The sequence below is a fragment of the Bos indicus x Bos taurus genome, chromosome 2 (genome assembly GCF_003369695.1).
Source record: "Bos indicus x Bos taurus breed Angus x Brahman F1 hybrid chromosome 2, Bos_hybrid_MaternalHap_v2.0, whole genome shotgun sequence".
NCBI classification, from domain to species: domain Eukaryota; kingdom Metazoa; phylum Chordata; class Mammalia; order Artiodactyla; family Bovidae; genus Bos; species Bos indicus x Bos taurus.
The window spans coordinates 35,108,263-35,127,411 of NC_040077.1; positions in this window are offsets into that span (position 1 = coordinate 35,108,263).

The window sequence follows — 19,149 nt, forward strand, 5'->3', positions numbered from 1 at the left end:
AAGCCTGTTATTTTAAGACTAGCAATAAAAGTAGGACTCTACCTTTCCCAGTGCTCTGTCATCCTCATTGTATGATGGCTACATATTTTTGGCTATCAAAAGAAAGAGGACACTTCCTTATGTATGAAGAAATAAAGGTTGATAAAACTAAAATCCAAAAATATCTTGACAAACTCATGTTGTAGGCTGATGCCTTATGAGCTATAACAGGAGTAACTATAAAGTTGTCTAGTTACTACTTTTACTTACAGACTACATTACTCTACAACCATCCACCATCCTATAAACAAACCAACAAAAAAAAACAGGAAAAAATTGCATATGGTCAGAAAGGGATGATGAGATGCAATTTGTAGCAGTCATACAAAAAAAGACTTAAAACTTTCACCTGAGGTGGATATAGAGGGATGCTAATAAAATCCCAAAATGAATAGGACCTTTGAATTCCCTGTAGAATGAGGGAAGCACTAGTTCTTCTTCCAGACCCATCTTTCCAGGTGTTACTGTTTAAAAACATCATAGACAAACTAGTTATAAACTCATTCATGTTACATATGTGTGATTGCAGGAATGGAAGATGTTTAGCTTATAGCAAGGAAATAACTGCATTTAAATATCAATTATATTCTTCTATAGAGTTCCAAGGTAAACCTCAAGGTAAGTAGGAAACAAAAAGAACACAATTTTGCTTCACTGTAGAAAGAAAGAAAGAAAAATAGTAAGTTACCTTGGGAGATAATGAGTTCCATGATCTGGGGAAAAATCAACATAGGATAAATGACCGTTGCTTGGGAACATTGAAAGGTTATAAAAAGTCTCAGCTAATAATGACTAATACCTATATAGCATTTCCTGTGGTCCTCGCACAATTCTAAGTGATTTACATGTATTACCTCATTTAATTCTTTGAAGTACCCTACGAAGAAGGTGCTCTTTTACAGATACAAAAACTGAGGCATAAAGAGAGCTAACTAATTTATCCAAGGGCACATAGCTAGTATGGAGAAGGCAATGGCACCCCACTCCAGTACTCTTGCCTGGAAAATCCAATGGACAGAGGAGCCTGGTAGGCTGCAGTCCATGGGGTCGCTAAGATTCAGACATGACTGAACAACTTCACTCTCAATTTTCACTTTCCTGCATTGGAGAAGGAAATGGCAACCCACTCCAGTGTTCTTGCCTGGAGAATCCCAGGTTCGGGGGAGCCTCCTGGGCTGCCATCTATGGGGTCGCACAGAGTCGGACACGACTGAAGCAACTTATCAGCAGCAACATAGCTAGTAAGCGTAAACCTCTGTCTGCAATGCAGGAGACCCCGGTTCAGATTCCGGGTGAGGGAAATCCTCTGGAAAAGGGACAGGCTACCCACTCCAGCATTCTTGGGCTTTCCTTGTGGCTCAGCTGGTAAAGAATCCACCTGCAATGTGGGAGACCTGGGTTGGGGAAGATCCCCTGCAGAAGGGAAAGGCTACCCACTCCAGTATTCTGGCCTAGAGAATTCCATGGACTGTATAGTCTATGGGGTCGCGAAGAGCTGGACACGACTTAGCGACTTTCACTTTCACTTTCTGACATTTGTCTCTAAAGTCCGTGTTCTTAACAACTTCACTGTAGTGCATCTGGGATGTCCGTTACAGTGTACTTGATTGAATACAGATTCCTTCAGTCATTCCTTCAGTCACTGAGAGCACGAAATCTTAGAGGCAGAAAGAAATTCAGATGTGTTCTCCACCACTTTTTATTTCTTCTCACGTCCAATTTGAAAGCTTCCAGCCTGCCAGGAAGTTAACAAACTGAGCATGTGTCACCTCCGATCCCTGCCGGATATCTACCAGTTTGGTCTTAGGATGGGCATGTAAGGATGATATTACTAGAGACAGCAAAAGAAGCATGGGGCAGGAGTAGGGATCATGGGGAGAAGTGGAGGAGGTTGTAGGCTTGCTGCCTTTTCTCAAGTGTCAATTTAGAGCAGCCTTGGAGCAGATGCAGTACCATTAGTTAAGGAAGATGACAGTGCACATTTTGTTTCTGCAGATTTACTTAGCCTTCAATTTTCCCCCCTTCTAACCTGTTATGGATTGCTCAGTAAGTCTCATAAAAAAATCCATGATACTTCCTACCAGATACAAGGTGAACGATCTAAGTCTCCATAAAAAATCTCTATAAGTTGACAGAATTTCATCAGGGAATGAAGGTACCTCATCACAGAAAGGTTTGTTTCAGTATTATACATTCTGCTTTCTCTTTTAGTGGCCAGTGTAGCAATATATTTAGTTTATTGCCAACTGGTCCTTTCATTTTGATCTATGTACTGGGGTTTCTCTTGTCTGAGGTTAATGAGAATCACCAACCAAAAGAATGAGTCTCACAGGCACCTTCTATCAAGCTGAGAAACCCAGAAAATAATTTAGGTATTAGAACAGAGAAATTAGAAATTAGAAATTATTTGGATTCTTTATGAAGGTCAAGAATGTATAAATGGTGGAAAGCAAATTTTGCACTACCTGAGACATTTATTTTGGATTTATAAATTTATGAAATTGAAATTGCTCTGAGGTACTTAAGGTGCATCAGTAATTTTCTATGCAAGCACACGGCACAGTAATTTAGTCCTGATATAGTTTCTAATATTAGCAGGATTAATAGTTCCAACTTGTAATTCCATATAAATGAGATAAAAAAACATTTTACCCCATCTATAACCTCTAAGACATGATGGCAGTGAGACGAGAAGAGAAAAGAGGGAGAGACAGGAAGGATAATCCATAAACTCTGGATTTTTCCTATGGCTTTAATAAAATAAGTCAGGCTTTCAAAGATCTGACCTTTGAAAATGGTTTAGCTTGATTCCAGGAGGGTGTTGGGAGGATTAACTAGCTGAATCTTGCAGAGAGATTTCATGATTTCTTGTGTGTTATTTATTCTTTGGTTTACCAGTTAAGTTCCTTTTTAATTTTATCATATTTGGAGAGATGCCAGAAACATGATAAAAAAATTCAATAAACATGAGTCCCAAGTAAAATCAGGAGGAAAAGTTGAGGTCGTAATAGAAGTGTAGGAGTAATTGTTTGTATATGTGTACAGCTGTTCTTTAGATAACCTAGTTGTAGTCCTCTACTTCAAAGGATAAGAAACTGAGATTCAGATTGACTTTTTCAGTATCAAGCAGCTGATTGATAGTGTTGACAGCTTTCCTGTCTTTAAGAATTAGAGATTCTAGATCCCATGTACCGATCATCTTTGACTTTATAATGTGAGGATGCCGTTAAGGTTTGGAAGCTGAGTGGAGGTGACTAGAGAACTTTAGATTACTCTATAAGTGAATGGCCTATGTGCTTTGTCTTTTGTCATTGGGTTTCAGGCTTTGAATGGGGAAAATCACTGCTTTATTGAGAGGTAGTCTAGCAGAAGGGTAAGGCACACAGTTCCTGGAGACTTATTGTCTAGGTTCCAAACCCTAACTCCATGGATAGCTCCTTGCCTAAATCTTACGGTAGTTTTGAGGACTGAATGAGTGTATCTAAAGAATTTAACCACTTAGCAGTAAATGGCAACCCACTCCAGTGTTCTTGCCTGGAGAATCCCAGGGACGGGGGAGCCTGGTGGGCTGCTGTCTATGGGGTCACACAGAATCGGACACGACTGAAGCGACTTAGCAGCAGCAGCACATGATGAGACTATGTGAGATTTTTGTTGTTGTTTATTCACTGTCTCTATAAAATCACAATGTGAATTTAAATGAACTTTATAGGAAAACTAGGCAGAGGGAAATTAAATTATTTAAGCAAGGTCTTTTTATATCTCTGTGTAGCATCCATATTTGTTTTTTCTTTTTCTTATAGTCTATGCGCAGTTTGGGAAAACTCCACCCTTGATTCCATGCGTAAACTAGGATTGGCTTAAATCAGTCAGCATATAACATTTCCCTGAACTTTGCTATTGTGGTGAGCAGATCTATTGGTGAGAGCTATTAAGTGACTCAAGTCAATCTAATCTCAGTGAATTCCAGAACTCTGGTCTGGAATACAGAGCTTACTTTCCTTTATCTCTTGACTTCCCTATTATGTAGCACTTTAAAAAATTGTTTAAGCTAATTTGAGTTGGCTTTTCTGTTACTGGCAACCAAAATCTTCTTGCTATGATACTCGTTATAGTAAAAAAAGAAATCATGAGTAACAGCAATAGCCATCAAAAAAAAAAAAAAAAAAAAAGACTTTTGGAGAAGTTGCTATGTGGCAAGCACTGTCCTAGGTACTGATCTTTATAATAACTCTGTGAGACAGTCAGGAATCTCACGAGTCAAAGAGTGAAACTCTGAACACCATGTACAAAGTATCATGACAGTAGGCCTTATGCTTCCAGCAGATCCTGTTTGTGGCATTCAGTTCAGTTCAGTTCAGTCGCTCAGTCATGTCCGACTCTTCACGACCCCGTGAATCGAAGCACACCAGACCTCCCTGTCCATCACCAACTCCCGGAGTTCACTCAGACTCACATCCATTGAGTCGGTGATGGCATCCAGCCATCTCATCCTCTGTCGTCCCCTTCTCCTCCTGCCCCCAATCCCTCCCAGCATCAGAGTCTTTTCCAATGAGTCAACTCTTCGCACGAGGTGGCATATTTTGTACTAATATTTTTGCAGAAAACAAATATAAAAGTCTAACTAGTTTGGCTTCCTTTTCTTTGATCCCTCAGATGATTTTTTAAAAATAAGTACAGAACATAATCATTCGGGCACAACAATACTGAAACTTGACAATTGATTAGGGCCCTTGTGTATTTAGGTTTGAATTTTTAATTTTGTTTGTTTATTTTGCTTTGTTTTAGTACAGGCTTAATATGAGAATCTTAGAATTTTTTCTAAGATTTGAATGTTCATTGTTTTTTTTTTCTACCTCATTTATTATAATCAAGATATTATGTTCATTTGTAATAGATTGCTGTGGCAGAAAGTCAAACTGTCTGATTCTTTGCATTCTTTGAGTTTTTAAACAAATGCTTTGATAGTTTATTCCTCAGAAATGAAGATATTTTCCTCCCCCTTCTTATATCAGTGAGAAGCCAATAGGGGAAACAGACACCATAGAGTAATTTAAACAGGAAAAGTTTTATATAAAGAATTATTAATTGTAACAGATGGTGATTTATAAAGGATAAAGATAACTCAAAAGAATAGCCTAGAGTTCAGGGAGGGTACCCAAAGAGAGAGCAAATGTGGAAAATATTCCTCTTCCCCAAGACTGAGATTAAGGCCACATTGGAAAAGGTATGGCTGTGGACCACTGGATTGCAGAGAACTTTGCAATCCAGTTGCCCAGATTAGGACTGATCTGTGGACACTGGACAAGCAGGAACCACTCCACTCCTCCAAAGTGCAGATGGGCCAAGGCTGGGTAACTGACTTCTGGGATGCCTATGAGACTCAGGAAGCTGTCAATCAGGATGCTGCTGAAACTTGATGAGAAGCTGTCTGTACATGTGCCGCAGTAACTTGATGGAGATGAGTGGCACTGGATGAACTTCAAACATGAAGCTGGCAGCAATGAGCTGGGAACAAGAAGAAGCAAATGGAAAGTTCCAGAATCAGTAGGAGAAGCCCTGTTCCTCTCATAGTGTCTCTCCAGTTCTCTACACTGACAAAACTTGACATTGCGCTTATTGAAAGAAGAAATATTCCAACATTTCAGCTCCGTTTCATAGGGCATACAACAGAGTGGTTTTGGAACTGGGAGGAAATATACAGTTTTACCTAGAAACTTTTGAATGTAAGGGATTTGTTTTCATTTTAGCCTGTTATGACAATGTTCAACAGTAGCTTTTATTGAAGTATATTATCTATATTACTTGAAGATAGATATAACACGTGTTAGCTCTAAAATGTTTTTTCAGCTCCCCACTGAAGCCTTGTTGCTGCTGCTGCTGCTGCTGCTAAGTCACTTCAGTCGTGTCCGACTCTGTGCGACCCCAGAGACGGCAGCCCACCAGGCTCCCCCATCCCTGGGATTCTCCAGGCAAGAACACTGGAGTGGGTTGCTATTTCCTTCTCCAATGCATGAAAGTGAAAAGTGAAAGTGAAGTCGCTCAGCCATGTTCGACCCTCAGCGACCCCATGGACTGCAGCCTACCAGGCTCCTCCATCCATGGGGTTTTCCAGGCAAGAGTAGTGGAGAGGGGTGCCATTGCCTTCTCCGCACTGAAGCCTTGGGGCTCCCCAAATCCTCCTTGACTGGTGTCCAAAATAGGCTAGACCTTTACTTGTAATAGAAGTCTTTTACCCCAATTAAAATGTAATTCATAAAGGAGAAACGTTATACTGTTATGGGCCATTAAACCTTAGGGTAACTGAAGACTCTAATGATAACTGTTGATAAAGGAAATGAGAAATTTTTGAGGAACTAGGATGGAGGTGGTCAGTGAAGAAGAATGTGGGCTAAGAATGAAGAGGTTAGGAGTACCAAAGAGTTGTATCCATTTCTCAGTTTTGTTTAACCTGATGACATAGAGAAGGGGCAGGAGATAAGATTCTTAAGGAAAAATGGGATTTAGCAGTAACTACAGTTACTTTGTATATGGTAGGGTGGCTTAGATATTTTTGAAGTGAAATAATGAGTAACTGAATGGTAGTGGAAGATGGAAAGTCCTTTGCATAGAGTGGATGAAGGGAAGGGTAATCTATGATGTCTAAAATGACATCTGGCTCTAACACATCAATACTTTATCATTCTATCTCTTGTCATCATTGAAACTTCTAACACAGAACTTGTTTACGAGGGGTAGGACATAGGAGAAAACTGAGAAGCAAAGACGGTGGAGCACAGGTGAAGGTGGGGGATGCAGATGCGAACAAGGACGGCTGAGTGCAGGCGGGCTGCAGAGATGGGCTCTTGCCCAGTGTGCAAGGCTGCGGTTGGGCTTCTTGAGAAGAAAAATTAAATTATCCAACTTGTAACAAACATAGTTAATTTAGTATTTGATGACACATTCATTGTGAATATTCTGTTCTTGAATTGGAAATCTTTTTCGTTTTCCCTAAGCTGAAACTTTCCCCTATCGTTAGGGAGACTTTCCTGTCTCTTTGGGACTTTTCTAAGCACCGAAATTCTGAAACACACAGTTTAGCTATATCTTATATATTCTTTTATTGTTCTAGAATTATTCCATGTATTTTGAGAGTAGAGGCCATGACTTGCACATAATTTGTACCCTCACAGTACCCAGAAGTCCTATGAGGTTAATTATACATTTGAGTTAATGATATATCCAAAGGAAGAATTTCCTATTGGCATTACATGTTAAGAAAAACTTCCTATAGTAACAAGACTCTTATTCACAGAAAAAAGAGACTGAAAGGCTTTGGATAGTCCTTATTTTCTGGAATTGAATCCCACCCAGAAACTTGAGGAAACTATACAATTGAATACTTTGGTCTTACCCATTTATAAGAATTATGGTTCAAGATATACAACAAAGAAACTTTATGACAATGTTCATAATGAGTCATCACTGGCAGGACTCCAGGCTTTCCCCCAAGATCTTGAAAATAATTCAGGGCACAAGACAAGAGAGACAAAAATAAATATTAATAAAGAAGATAAAGAAACACATTTACTAAGCAACTTTGTTGTGCTGGATGCCATACTAACTGCTCTGTATTATCATTAATGTCATTATCTCAATGACTCATCTCAACCACACTATTAAGTAGATTTTGTTCTCGTTCTGCAGATGATAAAACAGAGATGGCAAGGTCACACAATTACTAAGTGGAACCAGGATTTGAATTGAGGCCTGTCTGATTCTGGAGCCCAGGCTCTTTCTACCATATGATGTACTCTTTCTTGAGAGGAGAATCCATAATAATCAGAATGAGTGGAAAATTCCCTTAGTTTAGGTGCACAATCTGAGTCTCCTCTAAAACCAGAGAACATTTCCGTGGGGATTGGGTTTGTAGCTTTGAATGAAATTGGTTGTAATGAAGTGGGGGCTTGTCAGGGAAGCTGCCTGCACAAGAACCAGTTTTCAACCAACTGGTGACCCAGCAGGCAGGGGTGTACTGGGCAAGGTTTTTTTTTTTTTTTTTCCAGTTGAGTGCTCCTTTCTAGAGTTAGGGGGCCATGCTCTGGAAACAGGTGGAACCACAGCTAGAATAGCTTTGGAGTCTTGAAAATTTCTGAGGTTAAACGTACCTTGGGTATTTATTTATTGGGATTTCCCATCATGTTTAAAAAATTTCTGTCATCTAGTTGAGACATCTTTTGTGTATACCATTCTCTTCTGAGCCTTCAGAGGAAATGGTTATGTAATGGCTGAAAGCTCTGAGTAAAAGAAATTACTTTGTACTAGTTTGTGGGATACAGAGAGGTATAAAATATTATAATATAACGAAGAGAAGAGGTAAGGAGGTCAGTTAGGAATGATGATTTGACTGTAAAGTTGGCAGATTGTGGGGACTGGTTGTGGAAAAGCAAGGAAAGGCAGTTGTTGACGATGCTACTGCATCTGTAAGTAGATGATTGGAAAACTGCTAATGCCAGTGACTGAGAGAAACTGCTGTGCCAGACAACACTCTAGATACTGTATGCACATCTCTCATTTCACTGAAACTTTGTAGTCACTCTAGAACCTAGATGAAGGATGTAGAGAGAATGGGACTATGGTGGTGAGGAGATGTTCAGTTTTATGCAAGTTGATATTCAGCGGCAATCAAGCATCTGTGTGGAGATAAATTCAGTTTAGTTCAGTCACTCAGTCATGTCCGACTCTTTGCGACCCTATGGACTGCAGCACGTCAGGCTTCCTTGTCCATCACCAACTCCTGGAGCTTACTCAAACTCATGTCCATCAAGTCAGTGATGCCATCCAAGCATCTCATCCTCTGTCGTCCCCTTCTCCTCCTTCCCTCATTCCTTCCCAGCTTCAGGGTCTTTCCCAAGGAGTCAGTTCTTCGCATCAGGTGGCCAAAGTATTGGAGTTTCAGCTTCAGCATTAGTCCTTCCAATGAATATTCAGGACTGATTTCCTTTAGGATTGACCGGTTGGATCTCCTTGCAGTCCAAGGGACTCTCAAGAGTCTTCTCCAACACCACAGTTCAAAAGCATCAATTCTTGGGCACTCAGCTTTGTTTATAGTCCAACTCTCTCACATCCATACATGACTACTGGAAAAACCATAGCTTTGACTAGATACACCTTTGTTGGCAAAGTAATATCTCTGCTTTTTAGTATGCTGTCTTGGTTGGTCATAGCGTTTCTTCCAAGGAGCAGGCATCTTTTAATTTCATGGCTGCAGTCACCATCTGCAGTGATTTTGGAGCCCCCAAAAATAATGTTTGTCACTGTTTCCATTGTTTCCCCATCTATTTGCCATGAAGTGATGGGGCCGGATGCCATGATAAATTAGCAAGGATTTAAGACCACTCATTAAATTTAAGGTGGTAAGTCCTATCAAAATCTGAGGAGACTAATTGAAGCTCTGCATCTCAATCGTTATTTCCCTTTTTTTCCCTTCAGTTCACTGAGAAATAATGGGCATACATCACTGTTTAAGTTTAAGGTACATGGTATGATGGTTTGATTTACAAATATTGTGAAATAATTATGATACTAGGTTTAGTTAGTATCCATCATTTCTTATAGACACAACAAAAATAAAAGGAAAAAAGTTCCTTGTGATAAGAACTCTTAGGATCTACTCTCTTCACTTTCCTAGATGTCGTGTAGCAGTGTTAACTATGGTCATCATGTTGGACATTACATCTCTAGCACTTATTTATAACTGGAAGTTTGTATCTTCTGACCACCTTCCTTGAACTCCTTTTCCTCCCACACTCTACCTCTGGTAACCACAAACCTAATTTCTTTTTCAAGGAATTTAGTGAGTTGGTTTGTTTCTTTGTTTTATATTAGATCCCACACATAAGTGAGATCTTATTCCTTCTTTGCCTTATTTCACCAAGTATAATGACTTCAAGGTCATTATGCTTATGGGTGGTAACAAATGATAGGATTTCCTTGTGCTTTTGTATGGGTGAATAATATTCATATATATATATATATACATGTATCTCACAACTTTATTCATCCATAGATGGACACTTAAGTGGCTTCTGTGTCTTGGCTATTGTAAATAACACTACTGTGAACATGGTGATGCAGATATCTTTTTGAGTTAGTGTTTTCATTTCCTTTGGGTATATTTCCAGAAGTGGAATTGCTGGATCATATAGTAGCTCTATTTTTAATTTTTTTATGAACCTCCATACTGTTTTCCATTGTGGCTATACCAATTTACAATCCCACTAATATTGCAAAAGTGTTCCCTTCTTTCTAAATGCACACTAGTATCTATCTTTTGTCTTTTTGTTACCATTTCCTTTTGAAATTTTTCAGTAAATGATTATTCTTTCTGGACAATTCCTTCCCCCACATCCCCCAACCCCCATCCCACCCCCATGCCAAATATAATCTTGTCAGGATTCATCACCTTACTTTTTATTTTTTTAGTAACCTTTAGTTTACCTTTAGTAAACTTACTTACCTTTTATTTTTAAAGTTGAATTTCTGGATTTGTATTTTTGAGTGACTCCTGAGCAAATTTATGATGTGAGCTCTTAACACTGTTCTCTGCTCTGGGACTTCAGAAGAAAACCAGCGGCAACAGGAACAAGTCTACTTATACTGCTACACACATCAGTAATTTTATTATTGAGACAGTTTTAACACAAAGTGTAGATTCAGGCTATATCTATCAACAGAACACAACAGCTTAATTTACACACTTATTTAAAATATTGCTTTAGTCAATATGACCGAACCAGTTTGGTGTGTAGAATCAACCTCAGAGGCTTTCATCATTCTTTCAGGGTAGGTTCCACAAACAGGCAATGAACAGACTGTTCAAATGAGAGTTATTTTTTTAGGCTAGATACAACAGAGGAGCAGATTTCCAAGAGGTCTTTTTAAGGTCTCTTAGGTCTTCTTTTCCAGAAAGCCTGAATCAGGCGCTTCACTAAGCATCCTCCTGCCTCTGGCCTTTTGTGTTCCTGAGTCTCAAATAATGATCTAATGCTGACCTATTGTGTCCCTAGTTTTGGCACTATCAAGACTCACAGCTGTGGCCTGTGCTATTTCTGCTTTACTCTGGATTCCAGTGTCATACTTCCAGTCTTGATGTCACGGTCTTGGCCTGATTCCTGCCATTCCCTTGCTTGAAATCCTGCCACTGCTTCCACAGCCTATCTGCTAGTAAAGATTTCAGAAGTTATTATTTCTCTAATCCCTCCAATTTTTTTCTTTGATTTCATCTTTTCTGTCATTGAGGCCAGCTTAAGACTGGGAGAAAACATAATTGTTTTGCCTTCTTTTCAAAGCCAATGCAGCTTCTTAAAAGCAATGGCAGGATTAAAATCTGACAGAGAGTCAGAAACTTGTTCCTCTTCTAAGTACTTAATACTGTGTGGGCTGCCTCATAAGTGGGTTCATAAAAGCAACCCACACAGTATAAAATAGTCTATGGTGACTTGCTAGAAATCAGAGGTTTACATCCTAGAATAAATGAAGAAAGGGAAAGCTCATTTTGTCCATAACCTGGCCTTTTCCTCAGCAGGTCAGAGAGAGGATTGCCATATGTAGACGTGATAGAATTTATCACTGTGGACAAGCAGACGAGGGAAAGAAGCTGAGATGGAGCAGACGGATACAGGAGCTGTCCCTACAGGGACAGCTGGGTGTCCTCCATATAGAGCACAATACCATGATAGGCACAAGGCTGATTTAGGCAGGCACTGATTTCCAAGTCTGGTTCAAATAGAGCCAATTCATTCCCTGAGCAAAGAAAGACCCTAGTTCTTGTTGTTGATGAGGAAAACATTACCTGCTGCCCAGAGTTCTAAATCCATAGTGCCCAAAGGACAGTATAAAGTCTGTTATCTATGATAAAGTTTTTAACAGACTGTGTGATGAGGAAGATAATGTAGTGATTTTTTCCCTAAAGCTAACTTTATTCACTTTAAAGAACCACTTTTTATTCTGAGAGTTGTTCCCTCCTACTTAATTTTTTTGGTATTAAAGTGTGCTTTTAAAAAATAAAACAGCAGTGTTAGGGTATGGTCATTATTTGTTTTATGTCTTTGCTTAGTAAATTAAAGATGAACAGCTGTATATTGGTCTCCAAAATATTTTTTGAAAATATTAGTAGTGCATAAAATCCAAACGTTTTGGGAGTTCTGATTTAAGCCACATGCTTTCCAGATATACACCCATTGACAAGGAACCAGGAAATGTAGTCAGGGAGAAACCATGTTCTTTGCATGGTAGCAAATGGGGTGTGGAACAAACATTCTAAATGTCTTCTATGGGTTTTCTATCAAAGTTATTTCATAGTGCCATTTGAAATATTGCTGTTTGTTGTTGATAGTAGATCAGAAAGACTAAAATCAAGGATTTCAGAAGTATTGATAAAGCACACATATAATTACATAGTTATGGATAAAATATATATAATGTTATCTTAAGTGTGTGACCATTTAAACATACTAATTTATTTCACTGTCAAGTTGGTGTCACCAAGAAATGTTATTGTTTGGCCAGAATAAATAAAATGCTACTCCCTTTTATGGGAAATGCTTTTAAGGGAAATGCTCTTCTTGGAGTTGTTTCTCATCATATCCATGTCAGGGATGCAAATATTGGATATTGGATACTGTGTTGGGAAGGATTCTAAGACTAAATTTGTGCTCAAAGAGAAAGAATATTATGAATGGTCACTGATATCTGCCAAGGGCTCCAGAGGCGATGTGGTGGTGTTTATTTAGCAACTTGGGTTGATATCTTCATTGGATATAGGATATACTGCTCCTAATTGTAGCTTTCAGTTAATTTACACAGAAAAATTCTTTCTTTTTACCATGGTACTTCCTGTGAACTGAATATAAAAGTGGGTTTTCACAAAATGGATTGTGCTTTTGTGTGGGAGCGATGCTTTAATTGTGCTTTAAATGCTCAACATTAAATATACTGGAAGTAGCAAAGAATGTCCCACAAAAGAAAAAAAAAAAAGGCCTTGAAACAACAGAATTGATTCTTCCTTAGAATTTAAGGATGAAAAAACCATCCTTGTCCTTGCTCCCTACACGTGGTTGATGGACCAGCAGCAGCAGCAGCAGCACCATCAGGCTATTAGACATGCAGAATTTGTGGGCCCTGCCTCTGCATTCTGACAAGATCCCCAGGTGATTCTTGCTCTGTCAAGGAAACCAGAACTTGAAGGACTAGCAGACAGAACAAAATCTCTTGTGACCACAGGATGGAGGCATTCTTAGCACAAGTTTAAAAGAGGAGCCCAGTGCTGTGGGGACATGGAACCAAGCCAAGTCATTAGGAGGGTTGAAAGGAACAGCTGTGTCATAGGAAATGCTTTGGGGCTGAGCTTGGGAAGTGAGTGCAGACTCACTGGGCTCTTTCCTGGAAAGGGATGATGTGGCTCTTCTAAAATCCCATCCAGAGCCTTGGCTGGAGTCGGGACTAGAGATTAATCAGCAGGGAGAGGTGTAATAAACAAAGAGGAGAGAACTAGTCATGGCTTTTCCATACTGCTTCCCTCAGGCTGCTCATTACAATCATCTGGGGGAACCTTAGAAACTCTCCAGTGCCTGGTACCACCCCAAGAGACGCTGATTTAATTGGTCTGAGGTCTGTCCCAAGGGTCATTATTTTTAAAATGTCCCCAGTTGATTGTTCTGTGCAAACAGCATTGCAAAGTCTTGATATTTTATTTCTTTAAAGACTTTTAAAAGAAAACCCTGCAGGAGAAAAGTAATAATAAGTAGTTATACTTCATAAAAAGTGGCTCTCCTATAGCATAAATATATGTGACATAAATTAATATAAAAATTATTGTAAACATTTAATTAGAAATATCTTTTAATTGTGTTAGAACCTAGAAGGATGGGGTGGGAAGAGCATGAATTTGAAGAGCCATTTGTTTTTTTAAAACTACAAATAAAGCCTTTGCACTTCAGGTTTCCTGTTGGAAACAGATACTCAGAAGTTAAGTTGGATTAAGAATGAGGAGGCCTGAATCTGCTGTGTGACCTCCTCCTAGTGATTAACCCTGTTGAGACTGATGAACACATGGGTGAAGGTGAAGAGTGGGTGTTAATTGGAGTACCTTGAAGTGGAGCCACTCCACAAAAGGCTAATCTTGGAAATTCAGAGATTATTTTTTATTACCTTAACATCTAGTAGGCAAACTCCTATGAAGGAAAAGAGCAAGAAGCTAACATCTCTCTTTTTTTTTTTTAATAAGAAGCTAAATTTTATTGAGAGCCTATTCTGTGTTGGGCTAAGCTTTCTCATGGCATTTTCACAACTCCCTTGTGAATTAGATGTTTTTCAGAGGATAAAACAGGCTCTGAGGGACCAAGTAACTTGGAGGTAGTAAATGGCAGACCAGGATCTGAATCCAGGTATGTCTGTCTCTAGGGCCTGTGATCTTTGTATGGCATACATGCTGTGTTCCCCAGAGGGGAGAAGGGCCTGTTAGATCATGTATTTTGATATCCATAAAGATATTTCTCAAACATGATGGATGTCTGACAAGTATTTCTTTAAGAATCCATAGTCAAGTTACACCTGACACACACATTAGGTAGGTGTGTCCAGCTGTGTTTTATATCATGGCAGTGAGCTGTGATCTGCTCCTCCCACTTTCCATCATCTCTTATCATTCTCTTTCTGATAAATCTTCATCTATTCCAGTTCTATGATATGCTCCTTCTCTCCCCGTGGAGATGAGAGGCAAATGCCAGTCTAACTCCTAGACTGTCTATAAATCCTATACCTACTAATTCTGGCCTGATAGCCTTTGCCACTTTAGGTGGAGGGTCAGATTGGACCAAGCCTGGAGACACCAAGAGAATTCAATGAGCTGCATGGTTTCTGAGCCTTGATTTGAATTAGATACAGGTGGAACTGGGATAGACTCATAACTTCAAACAGTCTAATTCAGAGATTTATTCAGTCTTAACACTCAGTAGTTAACATTATGGGTTTCTAAGACTCTTCATATTTCTGAATTATTGATGGAACTGAATAAAACTGTTGTCAAAGGTTAACTCTGGGGCTGCTTCTTCTGTATAATTTGATGTTGAAACTGCTTGAAAATGTCACATGGCACTTGAAAATATGTGGGTTATTTTCAAATATCTTTTGATATTGATTTCTAACACAATTCCACAATGATAAGAGAACAGACCCTGTATGATTTTAATACCTTTAGACCATGAAATTTTGCACCTTGTTTTATGTCCTTGGATATGTTCCAGTGTCTCCTAGTTTTATAGTCTATGGGAACTTGAATAGAATTTGTATCCTACTGTTGTGTGAAAATTGTATAAATCTTAATTATGTTGAATTGGTTCACAGTGATTTTCAGGTCTACTATATCCTTCTACTTCTCTGTATATTTATTTATTTATTCTATTTTTTAGATAGAATAATATTTATTCTATTAATTTTTGAGTTTGATATTGAAACTCCAACTAAAAATCTTTATCTACTTAAAAATTAATTTTAATATATAGTGGAACTATATGTAATTTTGTTCTGTATTTTCCAAGTCTCCTGTAAATGTTATCATATTCATAATTTAAAAATGTAAATAAAAAATAGACTGCTTGAATCACTAAGATGAACTCATAGGAAAAGTTTTCTGATAGTAACCACAAAATGGACACTATTAAATAACTAAAATTAAAGCTGTAGTTTTTGTTAGAGTTGAATTAGAGAGAAAGCTAAAAATAAGTAGTTCTATAAAAAAAAGATCAGTGGTTAAAGAATTGATAACAATAAGATGGGTTTGGTGGTAGAAGCAGTCTTGTGGTGGTTTGGGGCAGCTGTGTGGGCACATGACTGTCACAAGTTACGGTTTCAATACTAAGCATGATATGAACATTCATCAATATAGGTAAGGGTTAGCTAAGCGGAAAATACAGTTTTGGAACTAGTCTGAAACTTACCCAGTGCATTACTTTGTGTTCTTCCCACCTACAATTGAGTGTTTGACTGGTTTCCTCTTTACTAAAAGTTTAGATGAGAGAGACAACAGTGATGAGAATACTTGTTATTCATTAGATACACAATGGTTCTGGATTTTGTCTTAAGCACTTACATGCACACATTATTTCTGAAGTTAAAGCTCATAAGGAGAAAGGACATTTTTTTACTTATATTTTTTTCAAGTTTTATTGAGATATAATTGACATACAGTAGTGTAAAAGTTTAAGGTATACAGAAAAATGATTTAATTTACATACATCATGAAATGATTACCATAATAAATTTAATGAACATCTACATCTTACATAGTTGCAAAATTAAAGAAATAGTAAAAATTTTTTTCTTATGATGAGAACTCAGGATAAACTTTCACATATATTGCAGTGTTAATTGCATTTATCATATTGTACATTACATTCTGAGTATTTGCCTATTTTATAACTATGAGTTTGTATCATTTGATAGGGAAGACTTATTGTAGGTACAAAGAGCCAGCTTACCTTTTGTTTTCAATATCCTGAAGGAGTTATGGCATTTTTAGGGACACCAATATCATTAGTATTGAGCTTCCCTGGAATTGTGCTTGAGTGGGACAGATGCTAGAGTTAAGTCAGGTAAACATGAGTCGTATTCTGTTCAGGAGTCTGTATTCCCTGAAAAAAATTGAGCACCAGGAGTAGTCTTGGGAGGGTCTGATCTAGTTCCTTTCTTTTCCAGTATGGTTAAAAGGACAGGTGGGGGAAAAGTGCTAAGAAAGGGAACAGTTCTGTATTCACAGGTTGTCTGCTATATTTAAGTCTTTCCTGGGTAGGCATTTTGATGGGGTGAAAACCATGCAATCAAGGAGCTTTAAAAATAAACAAACTTACGGAGGCTTTCATCTCCCAGTGGAGAATGTGAAAGTGAAAGTGTTAATCACTGAGTCATGTCCGATTCTTTGCAACCCCATGGTCAGTAGCTACTAGGCTCCTCTGTCCATGGAATTCTCCATGAAGGAATACTGGAGTGGGTAACCCATCCCTTCTTAAGGAGATCTTCCTGAGTCAGAGATCGAATCCAGGTCTCCTGTATTGCAGGTAGATTCTTTACTATTTGAACTACTTGGGAAGCCCGGAGGAGAATGTACAGTCCCTTAAACAAAGGAACAGATCTAGCAAGCAGGGTTCTGACTCCATGTTGGCCACCACTTAATCTCTTGCCTAAGCTCTTGTATGCTGCACCTCCTGAACAACATTTCATGGCATCCCTGACACAAGATTTTATTTTATTTACATTAGTTTACTGCTTATGAAAAAGGGGGTGGTTGAAGACAGGTATTTCATCTTCAGAGTCTCAATATCATGTTTTCAACTTGTAAATTGAGGGATAAAATTCTTTCCTCCTAAACTGAAACTCTAAGAAGAACCAAAAATCTCTAAAAAAAACCCCCCAAGTATGTCTTATTTTCGTAGGTCAGTCAGGTGACTTTTGCACTGCAGAGCAAAATTTATTGTGAATTCTATTGTGGGTTTCCAGAGAGGGGAAATGCAGGTACTTTTTGGAGGGTAGATCATGGTGCTATCCCTTGAGAGACAGTGGACAGATGCAGGAACCTTAAGCTACTGCGGGAGGGAGGAGAAAAGGGAGAGTATTTGGCTTCTAGTTTGAGAAGTGAGTTAAAAGTCTTAAGGATAAGTGTTTGGATGTTAGGGGGAAGATGATGGAAACAAAAAGACCTTAATACTTTAATATGAAATCTAGGCCCCATCAGCAATCAAAATATACAGAACTAGTCACTTTCACTTATTCCCATTTCATAATACTTATAAAATAGCACTGTTATTCTACTTGGTAGAATTATCAGAGGCTGCAATTTGGAACCCCAAACTCTATCACAATCTATTTCTTTAGCTTAAATTGTAGAAAAAATACATTAAATATATTTTTGAAAAAATACAAAGTGGCATATCCATGCGTAGTCTTATAACTCTGACCTTTTCTCTCTTAGTTTTTCCTAAACTCATACATATATTTAGTTGTAGGAATTACATGCATGCAATTTTGTACTCTACATTTTTGTATATCTCTCATAGATATTTTTATATTGCTTAATTAGTTTTCATAATGATCATTTACAACAACTGCAAAATATTCCATAGAGTGGACATATAATACTTTATGTAACCCTTTTCCTATTGTTGTTAATCAGGCTATTTACATATATATAATTAAGATATACTTGGTCTTTAGAAGTCATTCTATTTAATTAAAAAACAATTATTTTCTCTTTCTTGGCCTATGCATCTGTCTTGTAGTCCATAATTTAGAAAATGAATATAATTACTGAAATTCTATTGGTGGTTATTTTAAAGGTTTGTTTCTCAAACTTTAGTGACTTCCAGAATCACCTGGGGCCTTTTAATAGGCACATTTCAGGCTCTATCCTTAGATGTATCGATTAACTAGATCTAGAGTGTGGCTCTAGACTTCCTTGTGTAGGGGATATAGAGTATATGTGATGAAGAATCATTGTCTTCAGGAAAAGACAAACGGATGTGGGGAAGATGTTGTAAGGAGAACCCAGGGTTCCTGAGCTATGCAGCAATGTTACAGACAACAAATGTGTTGGCTTTCTTAAGAAATCCAAAGAGTGATTTCAATAAAAACAGAACATTTAAGCACATCTAGTCAGCTTTATTGGAGAAGGCAATGGCAGCCCACTCCAGTACTCTTGCCAGGCAAATCCCATGGATGGAGGAGCCTGGTAGGCTGCAGTCCATGGGGTCGCTAGGAGTCGGACATGACTAAGGGACTTCACTTTCCCTTTTAACTTTCATGCTTTGGAGAAGGAAATGGCAACCCACTCCAGTGTTCATGCCTGGAGAATCCCATGGACAGAGGAACCTGGTGGGCTACAGTCCCTAGGTTTGCAAACAGTTGAACACAAGTGAAATGACTTAGCAGGCACACAAGCAGTTAGCTTTATGGCTTCCCAGGTGGCTTAGTGGTAAAGAATCCGCCTACCACTGCAAGAGATGCAAAAGAGGCAGGTTTGATCTCTGGGTCAGGAAAATCCCCCTGGAGGAGGAAATGGTAACCCACTCCAGGATTCTT